Source organism: Corvus kubaryi, unplaced genomic scaffold, assembly GCF_017639235.1.
Source record: "Corvus kubaryi isolate FWS band 111438036 unplaced genomic scaffold, C.kubaryi_AGA036_p1.0 37266, whole genome shotgun sequence".
NCBI classification, from domain to species: domain Eukaryota; kingdom Metazoa; phylum Chordata; class Aves; order Passeriformes; family Corvidae; genus Corvus; species Corvus kubaryi.
This window is the reverse complement of record NW_024581081.1, coordinates 8,394,774-8,411,772: the sequence shown is the minus strand read 5'-3', so window position 1 is coordinate 8,411,772 and position 16,999 is coordinate 8,394,774. Positions and strand designations below refer to the sequence as shown.

The 16,999-nt window shown below is 49.8% G+C and overlaps 1 long non-coding RNA gene across 1 annotated transcript; it reads left to right on the top strand.

The window, feature by feature from the left end:
* Nucleotides 1–3,677: 3,677 nt before the first annotated feature.
* On the top strand, nucleotides 3,678–16,351 carry LOC121663232. The gene is made up of 2 exons (XR_006015574.1): nucleotides 3,678–4,842; nucleotides 8,396–16,351. It is a non-coding gene; the product is annotated as an uncharacterized LOC121663232 (long non-coding RNA).
* The last annotated feature ends 648 nt before the right edge of the window (nucleotides 16,352–16,999 follow it).

Below are 16,999 nucleotides of genomic sequence, written 5' to 3'. Positions count from 1 at the left end.
CCCCAGCACCTCATGGAAAGGTCTCTCTGCTCACCTCACACACCACGGGGGTCCTCTAGCATCTAAACCCGGGGCAGGTGTTTGTCAAAGGCATGTGTTAACGCTGTAACAATCATGAGCACCATTTCTCTTGCCATTTGTATTGCCTTGGAAAATTAGTTATATTGGGACCTAGAAACATTTGCACTGACATATATTTAACTGAAATAGCCAATTAAACTAAGATTGCTTTGATTTAAGTGAAAATTAAGACAAGCGGCAGTACCCAGGATAAGACTGATCAGGATTATTTGTGAACTCCCAGGCACATTTCTGTTGGAAGAGCCAAAATTCTGCACCACGTGCTTATTCTGGCTCTCAATTTTTTTTTTTTTCTGGCATTAAACCACCTGTTGGAAGACAAACTGTGCCTTATCCAGCATAAAAGCAGCCAGCACACTTGTCAACAATTTCTGAACAAATGGAAGCATGCACTTGTACAGGATCAGCACTTTGCACCAGGAAGCCACCGTGTTTGTGATATTTCGTTGGAAGCCATAAAGCCAGATTTTTTTCTTCTATCAGTAGCTCACGTGTGCAATGCCTTAACTAAAATGGTTTAACCTCGGCCCTTTGATTACAGCAGCATAACCCCTTCCCACAGGCCAGTCCTCAGCTTTGGGTTAGTCATTGCTTTTGGTTTACACATAGGAATTGTATTTGATGCGGGAGCAGATAAGCAATGCATCTGCTCAGTCATATTTCCCCAGCGTCTCTCCCTTTGTTCTTTTGCCTTTTATCTGCTGAGTTCTCTCTGCAGAGATCCCTGCCCTTGCCCTGCCGCTTTTCCCTTATTTTCTAAGCTTGCCCTTGCCCGCCTCTGTTTCTGCAGGAAAACAACCAGCCACTCGCATTTAGCAATGCCCTCGCTATTTACTGATGTCAGTTCCCCCGCTCAGAATTAATTTCCCCTTTGTTTGCCTTAGCTAGACAGGGCTGTGAAATTTGCAACAGCTTCTCCCTAAATGAGAATAGGGAAGAGAGAAACTCTGCATCCCTGCACGTGGCAGCGCCGGTCATCCCACGCCGCTCCCTTCCCTGCCCGCAGCTCTCCCACACTCGAGGTAGGGGTGTGCGATGGGGCGTGCTGTGCATGCTGAGTCACCGCCTGGGGTTAACACACCGGCCTTGCTACAGCAAAGAGCCATTAGCGGAACAAAAGCGATGCTGACAGTTCCCAGTGCACAGCTCACGCTGATTAAAGGCCAGCTTGTGTCTCCGGAGGAGGAGGGCAAGAAGGGTGCCCGGGGCAGCCGCAGCGCTGACTCAGCCAGAATTGCCCCCCTCAGCCCTTCTGTGGGTGCACGGAAGCTTCCTTGGCACCTGTGCCAGTTCTACAGCATGTAGGTCTGGTGCCTTCAGGAGCAGCCCCAGGATGGGCTGGAGCTGGACAAGACGAGGCAGGCAGGGAAAGAGATGCTCCTGCCCATGCTGTGCACAGCAGGTGTCCCAGCTGGGACACATTTGCTTGCTGGAGTAGTCTGCAAAAGAAGTTGCTATAGGCATGAATATTTAAATTTCCTTCCAATGGGTATCAAGCCAAATTCCACATCTCAGTTCCAGGGTGAATCAGGATGATCAGACACGCTGCTTCACAGAACAGAAATGTAGAGGTGAGACCAAATGCCAATGCCTTCCTCCAGAGGGGACGGAGTGCCTGGCCACTGCAGATGTGGTGCTATTCTAGCTACTAATTCAGCAGAAAGGGAGGAGGAATCATAGCCCTGCAGGCTATTGGGTTTTTTTCATCTTTGCTTGGAGGGCTTACCTGGCAAAGCTGTTCCCTAGGGTCAGCAAGTTAGTGAACAGTGTCTGTTGAACAGACAACCTGTGACTCTTTTGCAAAGCTCCTCTGCTGGGTGAACATGACTTGTCTCTGTGAAATACTGCTATTCCCTTGAGAATATGTGCTCTGAGAATGGGACAGGAAAGAAAGAGGCAGCTAGACCTTCCCACCTTCTGGGATCTGCTTAAAAAAGGGCAGGGAAGTGTGTTTAAATTTTCTTTTCTTTTTCTCTGGGCCAGCTAGACTGGTCCTGGGCCCTAGATGGATGGCACTGTATGCCTGGGTAGGGCATCCTGGGATAAGTATCCCAGTGCAGTCCTCCAGCATTGCCCCGCACCTTGCTCCCCCCTGGCAGGACTGCACTGCTGCAGCTGGTCTGTTCAGGTGCATTGCACCAGTGCTGGCTTTCCAGAGCAGCCTTCCCCAAGCCACAGTTTGCTTTGGTTGTGCCCCAGCTCGGCAGCCCTGCAGCAGGCAGCAGAAGCGTGACGTGCAGACAGGCTTCAGCAAGCCGTGCCTGACACTAGATCCAATGCCTGGAGAAAAATGTCCTAATCCTGCCAGGTTTGCTCCTTACTGGCACCCACGTGAGCTAATCCTTCCCAGTGTGTACCCAACCCTCCCGTTTCCTTCCCTGGGAAAGCTGTCAGCCTTCTTACCTGGCAGCATTGCACTGGGCGGCGGAGCTGCCACCCATGGGGAGACTGGGAGCCACCCCTGCCATGACCTGGGCTTCCAGGCTGCAGAGACGGGCCAGCACCGGGGGCTGCCCTGGCTCACACCTCAGCGGCTTCCTCTGCAAACCTAACAGACGCTCACAGCAAAGAAACAGAAACCAAACCAGAAAAATGAGGCATCTGCAGAAATGCTTTATTGGTGGACTGTTGCTGGGTACTGCTGGTTCTGTTGGGGCTCCCTGTTCCTGTCGGGATCTACCTTTGCTGCTGTTTGCAGCCTCCTCAAGCTGCCTCTCCAGCACGAAAGCACACAGCGATCACGGCGGTGATCCCTGGGGATATTACTGCACGATGGGAAAAGCAGCTGCAACAGTGGTTGGGCGTGATGCTGAAGAAGTCATCTTCCTACTGTGTCCTTAATACAAATACTCTTATGGAAAATGAATCAGCCCTCTTTGGGCTTTTTTCCAGAGGCCCTTCTGACTAATTTTGTCCAAAACAGCCAGGCTGACCCTGCACAGCAGTGTGACGGTGGCAGACAGGACCTGCTCACGTTTGGGTGGAGGCAGGGAAAAACTGTTTTGCAGGCCTGCCCAAAAAATCCTCAGGCTGACTCTGCCAAAACCCACACCAAACATATGGTAAATGAAATCGCTGGCAGGGAGCTGGCTTGGACGGCAGGAGTGTTTCAGCACTGTGGACTGCTTGTTAGCTGGCCTGCATTGTATTTATGCTGCTTTAAGCAGCTCCATATTTAAGGAAGAGAAGGCAAAGGAGAGGGCAGTGCCAATTTTTTGGGTGTACTTTTGATGCCTCTCCATGCACATTATTTTTCTGACGATGTTAGTATGGTCACAGTGCTTGTCCCATCCTGTGGTTAAGAGCATACCAGCATCACAGAAGGTTTCACCTCCTCATATGGCAACAGTCTCCTGTAGAAAAGCAGACAGAAGGGTTTTTCTCTCTTGGAACAGGGACTCTGCCTATTTCACCATATGAATGTCCTGTACATTTCATGGAGCTGATGAAATCACGTACAGATGGGATCCATCTTAACAAAGGCTCTTATTCACAGTGCAGGTTTCTCTGTGGCATATCTTGGGCCATATCCCAGCTTGCACAGCCATATCAACCAAATGCATCCACAGAGCCAGGCAAATTTCTGAGAGGATACCAGATGCAGAGATGCTGTGCACCTGCTGCTGTGAGCAGCATGACTTACTTGAGCAGCGGTTTGGCCCCTCTGGAAATCTGAGCCTTGGAGTCATGGCAATAAACACACCATTCCTCACATGACAGCCTTTAAAAGGATTCAGGTACCAGATACCATTTCCAGGATGCTGCCAGGTGCTGTGGAGAAAGCATGGCAGAGCAGCAAGACCATAAGAAAGAGGTGCCTGATGTCTTCTGAAATTTGACAGGCTGCCATAACAACAGCTTTGGTGGCTACAGCTACTAAAGGAGGATGGAAATAGAGCAGACAAATAGCAGCTCCTTTTCTTGAGTCTGGGGTGTCATTTTTCCTCCTGGAGCTAGAGTGATGGAGTGCCAGGGGCAGAGCTCAGCTCCACCTTCATGGGCAGTTTACCACCACCCTTTGCATGCTGTGGCTTGGAGCTCACCCATTCCCCAGCCGTACCCCATCTCTTAGCTTCTCCTATCTCTCTGCAGGCTATGGAATCCTGACTATTGCACTGGCAAGGGGCCTTTTCAAGAGAAAGCAGGGGGACAGACACTTCAGAGCTGCTGTCCTGCTCCTGACTCCATGGGCACACCTTTCTGGGGCTGAGTGATCATCTAAGTCAACGGAATGACCAAATCCCACATAATCTGTTTGTTCAATAACCCGATCTGGACAAGGAAAATCAAAGTTTTAGAGCAAACTTTTGGGCACAATCCAGCCCAAACATGCATCAATAAACCCTTCCCCCTGCTTTTCCTTTCTTGATGTGCATTCAGCACTCAGCAGTACCTTAGAAACATCTCACTATCTGCCTATGCTCAAAAGGACAAAAAACAACAACAAAAGGAAATATATAGAGGGATGACTTAAGAGAGTTTGGAAATTGCTTCCCATACGAAACACTCCTTTAGTCATAGGCACAAAAAAACATCAAAATTCCCTGCCTCTAATGTAAACAACAGAAAGAAAAAGTCATCTGGAAGGACAAGATGATTCATACTGAGGACCTGACTCGTAATATTCATCTGTGTTGAAATTGCCTCTGCAAGATGACTGCATGTGAAAGCAGCACCAGCGAAATCCCAGCTTCTGCCACGAGAAGTATCATTAGCGGCGAAGTGGTGTGGTGAGACTCCAGTGGCACAACCCTTGCTCGGGTGAGTAATCGTGAGCCATCCGACCAGTCCCAGCTAAAACAGCACTGTCATTCAGGTAAAACTGCTTTACGTAAGGGCACCTGCAGCAGACTGGAGCATGCTCAGGCTTTGCAGCCCTCTTCAACAGCAAAATAGAAGGGTTTTTTCTTGGCCTTGCAAAAATTCCTGCTGAGGGCTTCCTTATAAAGATGCTGCTCAAGCTGAATGCTTGAGGAAGACTGGAAAATTTGGCCAGTCTTTTCCTATATGTTAATTGCCCTGAGCCAAGCAGTAACAGGGCAAAAAAAGCCATGCTGACTTTATGCATTGTTAGGAGATACCTTCCCCTGCACATTTGAATCTGTTTACTTAATCTTCCAGGCCTTTACCATGAATATTAAATTCCTTGATCACTATGCATTAGGAGTCATCTTCACACCATCTGTTTGTATTTGTCATCTAACCCTTGTAAATAATAAAATGTACTTTTTGTTCTCAAGTTCATGGATCCTAGCAGGAGAGCAATTACTGTTGAGGAAAAGTACTGTGTGAAACTACTGGCAGTGACAGGACTCTTCTTTAGCTCCCCATCTTGCCTCTATACAGTAATTAAATGAAGGCCAGGATCTGGCCCAAAGAGCGATGCTTAGCTTCCATGGTTTCTTTGAAGGGCCAGAAGAGATGATGGAGGGCTCTACATCTCTGAAAGTGATGCAGGCACTCTTGCCTATGCTTCTAAAAGAAGGCAATGTCAGAAGAGAAGGCTGCACTTCAGGGGAGCAGCCTTTCTGAGCGGCATGCCAACAAGAACTAGCTGCTCTGCTCAGGCAAAAATGTAACTGGGGTTGGCAGGAATGGCTGTGGCTGTTTAACGGGGTGGCCTGGGTAGCTGGCCTGGGCAAATTTCCGAAGAGGTACTGGCAGGGAAGAAACATCTGAGGAAGAAACAGGTAAATGAGCAGATACACAATGTTTCTCTCACACCTGGGAGTGCCATTAAAGCAGTGAAATTGTCACCCATCAGCTGAGAGGTAAAGTTCAGAGAAGGCTAGGCAAATATCAAGGGAAACAGTGATAAAGTGCAGTTGTTACAATATGAAATTAATCCTTAGAGGGAGCCCTGCCTGAAAATGTGATTAGATCATGCAATGAGAACAGCCTTGACACACATTACCAAGGTTCAATTTCAATTTTATCAGCACAGATAAATGTGTGCATCCCTAGGACAGCAGACCCATGAGTAAGAAAAAACATGTGTCATGGTTGAAGACCTCTGTGGACAACAAAAGCTGGCTGGTGAGCACACCTCATGGGCACAGTGCCTTGGGGAGCCAGTCAGAGACATACTTTGCAGCACACTCACGATGATTTACATCCCCTAAGGATTTGTCTCTCTGTGCTCCTATAAATTATCCTATACACCAGGCAACTATCAATAAGCACTCAAATTGTTACCGTCTAGTTAAAACCTAATGTAGTTGGTTAAAGAAGGGATCATTTAGGAGATTAAATGGAATCATATTATTTTTATCTGACATGTTGGTAGCAACAAATTTAGGCAAGAGAATGGTTGTCAAATATTTGTTTAACTGGAAGAGTTATCTGGGCTTGGACAAGATACCACTTGCCACTGTGCTCAGCCTTGCAAACATCCCACACCAGGAGGTTACCAATTAAGTGAAAGACAATATAACTTGTTAATTGTTAGAGCATTATGACCTTAGACTTTGCCCAGGTATTTAATAACACCATCTGCTGTCTAGGTCTGCAATACTATTATTTTTACATGAGGATTACTCTTCTTTCTCCACAAAAAAGGTTGCAATAACAGTGCTAAATGAGAGCAGAGCAGCATGGTATTTAAACCCAACTGTCCAGGTAAAGTGTACAGGAGGTACAGCTCACCCAAAATATCCCAGATGCATTGTCTTGAAGCTGGAAATCTTGATGTGCTGGAGGCTGAGGGCTTGTGATCCAGCCTTGTGGACTGCACTTGGGAAAAACTTTGTCTTGCCTGAGAACAAGCTGGGAGTGAAATGCACTCTGGTGCAGGCTGCCAGTCACTTTGCTCTTTCCATCACTGTTGCTGTTTCCTTCACCAAAACAACAGCAATGGTCCAAAGGCCACCATTTGGGAATCACTGTGCCTTCAGATCTTTTTCTCTTTGATAACATGTTTTTAAAGCATGTGCATTTAACATCAAATAATCACATTTATCAGGTTTTCCAATCCTCTTCTTGCTGATAGTGATGTGATTTTTTGCTTTGGCTTCTTAGGGAATTTAGGGGAGGGAAGAAAAGAGTGAATTTCTCTCAGCTGGTGTCTTCTGGCCGGTGTTTCCATGGGATTTCATGTAAAGCCATTCCCAGTGCACTGGAAACCTGAACCTACTGGATTCGGTGACAAAAGTCCTAACAACTGAGATGAGCCAGTTTCTCACTCTGGAATGTTGTAATTTTTGTGCAAATAGTCTTTTCCTCCAAATAAAGAGAAGCTGAAACCTGGTAGCTGGTGAGCTGCCAGATGAAGGAGGAAGCATTAGAGGTGTGAACACCAAAGTGCTCCAAAAAACAAGGCCAAGAGAAAGAGCCCAGAGTATACTTTAAATTTAAAAGTGCACATTTGTAATGTTTTGGGTTTTTTAAATGTTTTTATTTTGCTTACTGCTTATTGGTGTATGTTTGAGGAATAAAACAATCATGAATCCTCCACACTCCCCAGCTTAATTCCTATATGAGACCTAGGAGGTGGAGAGCTTTACTTGGCACTCTGTTGCAAGAAAGAGGTCAAATATGAAACTGAACATATGAATGTAATTAGGAGGGTATGTAAAATATGGGGGCTGGATGTCTTAACAGTGTCCGAAGCAGGCATGTCTTGACATGCCATTGGTTGAAAAGGATTTTAAGTATTCCAGTCTGTCGGACAGTGTATCTGATTACATCTGAAAAGAGTTTCTTAGTCTTTTGCTCATACGATTTTTCTCATATTTCAAGTGGAGAAGTTTGATTCTGAAAGCCTAGTGTGCAGAAACATTCACATCTTTTTGAGGTATGTGAAACAATATCTTTTTATTATCAATACTAGTTCTGGAAGAAGATGTGAAAAAGTCCAGATTCTTCCCACTTGCCCTGTATCCATTCTGAGGCAAAGAAAGTTCTAAGGACATTTATGTATGCTACCTGGGGATGCATATAGCAGACTGTGATGGGATTTTTTATCAATTTGTAAACAGAGAAACTGGTATTTTCATATCATATACAGTTGAGTAGAATTTCTTGCTGTTATTTCACAAATTACAAAGGAACAGCTAAAATCTGTGCCAAAAGTATGCACAAAAATCTATCTCTACTCTTTGCCTGTGATTTACATTTTCTTTTAAACCTTTCCAAGTGAAGCAGTAGGCAAAACCCCCGGCAACTAGAAGCATGTGCAAGGATGCAGAAAGCTTTAGAATATGTTTCCACACCCTGCTGACCTATTCATCAAAAAGTCTGCCAAAACACGTAACTCTTAGTCTAAAACAAAATTCACAAGAAAGGGGCTCTCTTGCATTAACCTACTTCTTTCCAGGTTGTGTGTGACTGCAGGATCTCCCAGAGGAAGAGGAGCTGAGCCCATTATGTGACTTTCCTGTCCTCCCTAGGAGTTTTCCCAGCTCCTTGGCATAGGGGGACACTGGCAGGAGTGACCCTCCTTCAGCTCTGATGGTGGGCCAGGCTGGGACTCTGAGCTAAGCCAAGCAGAGGCAGGAGTGAGCTGTCAGCTGCAGGACTGCTTGACCTCACGTTAAGCGGTGCAGTGCATCATCACCTCAGGCCAAATGCCACTCTAGTGAAAATTCAGTGTCTTAGCAGAGCTGCCCTCAGCAGGAACTATGATTGCCCTGTGATCATTGGCTTACTGAGGTTGGGAGTGGTGAGTGATACTAGGTTTAGATGTGCCTGACTTCTTTTCCCAGCTCTCTCTCCATTTGAATCACCATCCTGGTTTATGAGCATGGTGCACTCCTAGGATAAGGTTCTCACAATCCCAGAGAGCATCTGTGGGGCCATAAACTTGACAGCAATGGCTTCAAATGGAAAGTAGGCCCCCTTACTGAAGTAGACAAGGGAGTATCTTCCTCACCTCATACCTGCATTGCATGTACGAATTTTTGAGATTTTAATACAAGCTCCCATTTTATTTACACACACACACACATGTTTTTTATTCTAGTTTTGTACCCATTAGACATAGGCCCGATAAGAACAACAAAGGAAAAATCATGCTGATAGGTAAATTTTTTTTTAGAGCTACTGAGTGATAACGACACCCCTCTGCAGTGGAGAAGTCCTGTGCAGGGGTTTCCCCACATTGTCATTATTGGTGATGGAGGCAGGGCTGTCATCTTGCTCTACAGGATAAGGAGCCCAGCCTTTAAGCTCCTCAGGTCCTGGCAGGAAATCAGACCCATCTCCAGAGTGGCCCTGTGCCCCTGGGAAGCCCTGCTGGTCCATGTGTCCCTCCCTCCTCCTCAGTGTGCACTCTGGCGGCATGGGGAGGGTTGTCACAGCTGTTGATGGGTGATGGGAGGACACCTGTAGGTGCAGCATGAGGGGCTTCTGCAGCAGCTCTAAAGTGATGCTGCTGCTGAGGTCCCTTCCAGCCACCCATCCTGACCTGCTCCCTTTTGCCCCAGAAGCACCCCTGGCAGAGCAGGATGGTGGCACCATGGCAGGTTGCACTGCAGCTGTTCGGTGCTGCCAGATTTGCTCCAGCAGCCACACAACCAAAATGCCAAGGGCAGTGCTGGCAGAACTGAGAGCTGGGGTGGGGGAGAGCGGGACCACTTCTTCTGATGACAGCACTAACTCATTGTGCCCACCAAAACAGAGCTGCAGGTGTGCTGCATGCTCTCCTCTGGTAGCTCATGCAGCTCACACCCAAGGCCATCTGGATCAAAGACAGGATGAGACAGTGCTCCGGAAACCAGGGCCAAGCTCCTCTCTTCAGCATGGTGCTCTGGGGTGGTGATTTGGTCTGCTATTATGTAAGACTTAACAAAAGCTGTATAACAAAACTATTTTAAGTAAGAATGTTAATTGAAGGCTGAGTCAGGCTGCAGCTAAAGCAGAGATGTTTTTGAGAGGCTTGTACTCTTTTTCATTTGGTCTGTATTTTTTCCACTTAATTACAATGTGTGTGGAACAGCAGTTAGCAATAATAGTAACTGGCAAAGGGAAAATGGATGATCAAAATGATCGTCCTCTTGCCTCTGGATCAGCCACTGAAACCCATCCCAGATCTGCAATATTCAAAAGTCATTCACCTCTGAGGCTGCATGAGGCATACGGAAGTGCAAGCAGACCATGAAGCAAAGAGGCAGCTGCTTGGTGCTCCTTATCATGATGGACTGCATGTGGAAACTGGTGAGATGTGTTAGGGGGAGGCTTGTCGAGGTATGCCTGTCTGACACCTTCCAAGAGCACATACAAGACCCCTGAATCAGCAGCAAGTGCAGCCGTGCAAGCAGCCCCTGCAGCAGCCCCAGCAAGCTCACTGGCATGGCCATTCCTCAAGCAAGATGCGAGGCCCTTCGCAGGACCCATTATGGAAATGACTGGTCCTCATCCACTCCTATTTGGGAGACTAAGCGATACGCAAGTCCCAGCCTTTGGCAAGTACCTTTAATGACTGGAATGTGCAGGATGAGACTGAGTTTAATTGCCAGTTCCAGCACAGGTCTACCAGTTATTAATGTTGCTGGTGTTCTTTTAATCGAATATGAACTCAACTGTACTTCCTAGCAGGCACCTCCTTCTGGAGCTCAGCATGAGCAGAAGGGATGTGGGTGCCTAGAAATGGGATGTGTATGATTTTTTTGGCTGAAAGTACACATGGACAGAATGAAGTAATGCAATACAACTCTGCTGTTTAAATTTACAAATACATCATTAATGCCTAAACTTGAAAGTATTGCTCCTCAGCATTGCTACACAGTAGTATACTACTCATGTGACAGAATGTACAAGAAGACAAAAATATCCTTTTTTACTTGTTTTTACTTAGCATATTAGACTGCAGTCAGCAAAAAGATAAGGCTATGGGCTGAAGCACAGAGAGGAACATTTCCTCCCTGCTCTGACTGCCCAGAATGCTCCCTAAGGGTTTTCCAGCAGAGGAGGGGCACTGCATCAGAAGGAGAGAAAGGGAAAGAATGAGAGGAAGTGCTGGGAGGCCAAAACCAAATTTTGTCTGCATTTTGTGTTTTCTCAGATTTGGGCACACTTCTGTTGACTCTGGTCTCATTGTAAAATTGAAATAGTATAGCTGCAATGACTAGGAGAAACATGGGCACCCAAACAGTATCTCAGTGTACCTGGAACAAACCAAGGCTGCAGCCTAATGAACCATTCTGCAACCTTTGCATGCCAATGATCAAAATTCCTCCTGATGGAAGACTGGGCTGTTCAAGGGACTCTCCTGTAGGAGCTGCCCACTGCTCCCTGTATTAGAGTCCTTCCCCTAAAGAGCAACCCCCTTGAGGTGGGGGGGATAGGGGAGCATAGGAAGGGCACCAGCATAGTGCATCTTGCTGCCAAGCGAGGTGGGCATGTCTGTTTTGCTACCCAGTGTTTGGTAGCTATACAATCCTAGCAATTGCTAGGGAATCAGAGAGGGAATCCATCTCCCCTTTTGTCTCCCCCGAGTGTTTTTGAACTAGCTGATCTGTGTGGAGGCCAAACCCATCGGCACCTGCACCCCAAAGCCCCCAGCCCCTCCAGGTGTCTGTGCCCTGCAGGGAGGACAAGACAACTGTTGCTGTGTGAGTAGAAAAATGGGATCACAAAATGGCCAGTGCTGCCAGGAAGCCCAGAGATCAGCAGCAGCACTGTCTCCCTTCAGCTGGGCTGCCTGCCCCACTGGTGGTGGTCCTGTCCTGCCCCAAACTGTGGGGCCACCAGCCATCGAGGCAGGGAGACTTTTGGGACGGCGAGTTCTTCTGGCAGGCCCGGGAGGTGATTTGCCAGCTGGAGCTGTCAGCAAGCGCCAGTTTGCTGCTTCAGGGGGATGTTTGGGTAATGCAGGAACTCCCATGTTGGAAACAGCATTAATAGCCCTGGCCCACACTTTGAGAAGGTCTGGTCCTCGGTTTTGACTTTTATTTTGTGTGAGGACCCTACTGCCAACTCCCACAAGCAGGGAAAAAGCATTTCCCAGCCTGAACTCCCTAGCCCATCTGAGAAAGCCCTTGGTGCAGCCTCCTTGGGACTCCTCTTTGTGCTTTGCTCAGGCACAGCAGCACTTCACACATGCAGAAAGGGAAGCTCTGCCCCTCTGCAGCTATTCGGGGCTCTGCAAGCTGCATCGACATGGGCTCAGGGGAATGAAGCACAGACAAGGAATACAACTATCCAGGAGCCTAAAAAGAGGAGCTTTAAAGCCCTCTGTAATTTTTTCAACAGATGATCTGTTTCTGCTCTTATTTTGTAACGTTTCCTGTGGAGTCCTCGCCCCTGTCCAATTTTCTGAGGGTATTTGGAAGCCTGTCGACTCCCGCACAGAAGGCAGGGAGCAGAGCCAGCGCGGTGTCACGGAGGGGTCACTGCTTCCTGGGCTTCCTGTTTATTTTGGGAAGGGGTCACCCGGCCAGCCGGCCGCTCTGCCTGCGCCCCGGGAAGCCCCCGGCCACCACATTCCTGCCCCCCTCGCCCGTGGCTGCAGACAATTGCTGACTGTGGCTCGAAATGCAGAGCACCAAGGCGGGGTGTAAATGGGATAACCCGACATGCCTATTTACTCAGCCTGGGGATAAGGGGCGGAAGCTTTTCCACATCAATTGTCCTTTCTTCTGGTATCTGGAAGTGTCTCTCTGAAGTTTTTCGTTCTCTTCGGATTTCTCTTTCGTTCTCTGAATTTCTCAAGTATTTCATGATCTTTTCCTTGCTGCTTTTTTTCTACTTCTACTTGAAAAGAGGGCGTAAAGTCAACTGCACTGTTAAAAACAGAATTGTCTCCTTTTTTAAAGAAAGCATGCAAATTTTGCTCCAAACTGCCTCGAGCAGAGCCCACCAATGGAGCAGAAGCTGTAGCACCCAGGCTCTTGCTCACAGTGCGAGACCTTGGTAACTAGCCCTGCCCAAGCTGTCTACAGCAAAGCATTGGAACAGAATAGCAGCACACATCACATCTCCGTGTTTCGTGACACGTCCGTGAATTAATGGTAAACGACTGTCCTGTTGCTGTTTCCTTTTCTAGGCAGGCTCTGCTTAGGTGCCTCGCAGCTCTTCAGAAGTTAACACCAAACAGCAGCATTCAATGCAGTTGTCTTCAAGGAGTTAATAAAAGGCCCCATGTATGGCAAATATCAGACAGAGTAGGTGCTCGAGTCCCTCTCAATCCTCTGGCACGTCCTGCCTCACATTGAGCTAGTGCAGTGACCTCTCTCCGGCCTCAGTGGAATATTTTTGTGCCAGTGGCTCTGTCAGCTCCTGCCATCGGCAGTCAGCTCCAGGCTGCAGGGCAGCCATCAGCACGCTGCTGACGAGCAGCTCTCGGGGAAGCGCGCTCTCATCCTGCAAGCCCATAAGTGCACACAGCTTTACATTCATAGTGATGCTCCTGTGAATAAAGTTGTAACTGGTTGTAAACATCTGCAGGATCCTGTCCAAAGCCTATTTATGTCAACAAGCTGTGCCTGATGACACTCTCATTTGCATCAGTAACTTTTTTTCCCCCTATAGCACTAGATTAAACATTGTTGGCCAAGAATCACCTGCATCTGACTAAATCCAAAACTCCAAGGACTATTCCCAGCTTCTCCTCTCCCAATTCTGGGAGAGCCACCTCCATAATTCATTATGGATCAGTGAAGGCGAGGTGGTAGCACCCTTCAGCATAATTGCCCTTCCTATCTTGGCTCTGACCATTTTGATATAACCCATCAGGACTTCAGCCACAACAGAAGGATGCAAATAAGAGCCGTGAAGGAAGTTGTGCTTATCTGCTGGAGAAGGACATGAGACAGTCCTCAATCAGAAGGGAAAGAAGAATGCTGAGGGCAGAGGGGAGCAGGTGAGGAGCACTGGTTTGGACACAGAAGGAAGGGGAAGCCCCATGGGGGCTAGGTATGTGGGTGAAGTGCAGGCTGGGGGCGCAGTTCTGGGACGAGGGTCTGCGTGCAATCACTGCTGCCAGTGCAGAGGATAGGTGGGAAAGGATATAAGACCCTGCAGGAAGGAAGAGAAACACAGCACGATCTCAGTGTGGCTCACTGACAAAAGCAAAAAACCACATGGTGAGAAAGGGCATGGCATTGATGTGGGGGTGGCAAACACAATTCACCTCAAAGAGCTGCCCCACTCCAACCTCTCCTCTCCCCTCCTTCCCTCACCCATGACACTGGGCACACCAGAACAAGACAAAAGCCTTCCACACTGTGCTGGACCCTCATCCATGCCACCATGGTGCTCCTTGGTCAGGGACTGCCCCAGACCTTCACAGCCTTGCACCCCATAAGACATTGTCCAACGCTCACTGCTCCTATCTATAGCCTTGGTGTGTTGCAGCAAGGGGCGTTTCACAGAGATCGGGCACAAAGGGATGGTTTCTGTTTCAAAAAAGAGAAAAAAAGAACAAGAGACAAATGCATTATTTGTTCAATTCCTGTGCAGTTACTGCTGTAACAGTCAGCAGCTTTGAGCTTTATTTTTTTTTGTGATTTGATACATAAACCACATTTCCTATGTAGCACTGCCACTATTTTTTTATCAGCTTTTTGACATTGAGCTTGGTAACATGATTTTGTTGGGTTTTTTTTTCCTTTTCCACCAGAATGAATTCAAAGGCAGCGAATGCAGCAAAACCAGAATACTGCTCATCTTGACTTTTCCATGCAGCTAGTTTTCATTAAAAATACAGGAAAATAAATACAGATCACATTTTCTGTCCTGCAGTTAAAAGCCTGCCACAGCTCAAAGCTTTGCTTTCTTCTTACCCTGCAGCCTCGCTCAGCTAGCACTCCAGCTCTGCTCATGATCTGAAATGCGCAAACACACTGTTTCTTGGCTTTCCACCAGTATATACAAATATATGTAATTTTTTCCTTCGGAGAACCTGGAGGCTAAAGCAAGAGGGCAAAGGAGTACGTGACTAAAACATCCAAACTTCCTCTTTCATAAGCCATCACATGATGAAGTGCAATTACAATTCCTGCCTTGTCCCTGCCAATTGCAGGCGCATTGCCTCACCCGAGAAACCCGGCTTCTTCTCTCCCCCCCCCCTCCCGTGTGTGTGAGTGTGTGTGTGTGGAGGCAGCGATCGCTGCAGCCGGCTTGGCGAGGCTCCAACTTCGGGCTGGAGAAAGAGGGCAGTGGGTGGAAGACGAAAACAAAGATCTGTTTACTTAGCTTGCATGGATAAATCGTCTTTCCAGCCGGGGAGGGGAGGAGGGAAGAGACACAGCTTTAAAGGACTTTGATGCAATGTGAAAGGAGGGCTGCTCGGGAAAAGCGAGCCGATGTTAACCCTTGGCTCTCCGGGAACACGGCGGGGCCACGGCAGGGCTACCCCCTTCTTGTTCCTGCCCACCGGCCCCAGCCGGCCGCCGCAGGGCTGCTAGGAGCTGTGAGGGCTCCGGGGGCAGCTCCCGAGGTAGCAGCCCTGAGCGCCGCAACGACGTGCAGGGCTGGGCTGGGGGCCGGGGCAGGCTTTTATTTCGCTTATGTACAGCCCGGCGCCTCCAGGACGCCCAGCCGGCCATGCAGTTGCAAAGTCACCCGACCTGGCACGGGGGCCGGCGCTGCAGCCAGCTCCAGGAGGAGAAGGATGCCGGGGTAGGGGGAAGCAAGGGACCCCCCCGCAGCCCCGGGGCGCACGGGCGGCCGCGACACCCAGTCCCCGGCCCCGGCGGGCGGCGCGGGAGCGACCGCGGGGCGAGAGGGGAGCGGCTCTGCCCCCGGTGCCCGCCTGACGCCCCCGGCAGCCCGGCCGAGCAAGAGCAGCGAAGCGACGGCGCTGGTGGCGGGGCCAGCCCCGCAGCGCCGTCGGGCGGCCCCCAGCCGCGGGGAGCCACCTCCCGGCGGCGGCGACGGACGTCAGAGCTTCCCCAGCCCCGGTCGGCCCCCGCCTCCCGCCTTCCTTCCCTCCCTCCCCCGTAACCTACATAACGCCGTGGGAAGGGCGGCTCGAGCACGGCTGTCGAGGGGAGCAGCCTTCGCCGTGTTCACCCTGCACGGGCAAAGGCGTGCAGCCGACCGTACGTGCCGGGATGCGCCCGGTGAGGGGTTGCTTCACCTCCCGTGGCACATGAGGAGAGCGAACACCCTCTTTTGCTCCCTCCCTTGCCCCCACCTCGTGTTTCAGTGAGGATGCAGGTGGCGGATAAACGATTCACAGCGTGGAAGGGGGTCGGGGAAACAGGTTTTTCTTTTTTGGGAACGAGACGGCTTTTGCTTAGTCTGTGTGAATTTCACTAATCTGCATGAGAGAACTGCTGGTTTGTGGTTTAAAATGACAGGAAATCTAGAACGTCCTATTTCCTGTGCACAATGACAACAGTTAAGAAAAAAAAAAAGCTGGGTAATCGTTGTATTTATTTCTAATGGTGCCTCCTGCTCGGGCGGGGAGAACAAAGCCGGGCACTGCTCGGCGGGGCGCCAGCCCCTGCCCAGAGGTGGCAATGACCGGCCCGGCGGGGGGGACCCCGCAGCTGCGGGGCGCGCCCGGAGCGCCGCCCGTGCCCAAGGTCACAGGGCGAGCGGGGCGGGGGACAGGAGGGGGGACACCGAGCCCCGCACTGCGGGAGACGCCCCATGCCCCGCTGCGCCCACGGGTGGGAGGTTTCAGCAAAGCCCCTCGGCGTGGAGGGAAATAGTAATACACCCAACAATCATAAAAATAACATCAGAAAAGAAGGAGGGAGCTGCAGCGCGCCCCCGCCCCTCACCTTGTCCCTCTCCGCTCCCACAGCCCTCCCCTGGGGCGAGACGGGGCGGGGGCGCGGCGGCCCCCCGGCGGCAGGAGGAACCCCCGGTGCCGCTGGCGGTGCCGGTGGCGGGGGCGCGGGCAGGGGCCGAGGCTGGGATCGCGGCGGCGGCGGCGGGGCGGGGGCGCCCATCGCGCAGGCGCGGCCGGCACTGTCGAAGAATCGTGGCGGCGGCGCCGTGCCGTGCCGGGCTCCAGCCGCCACCGCCG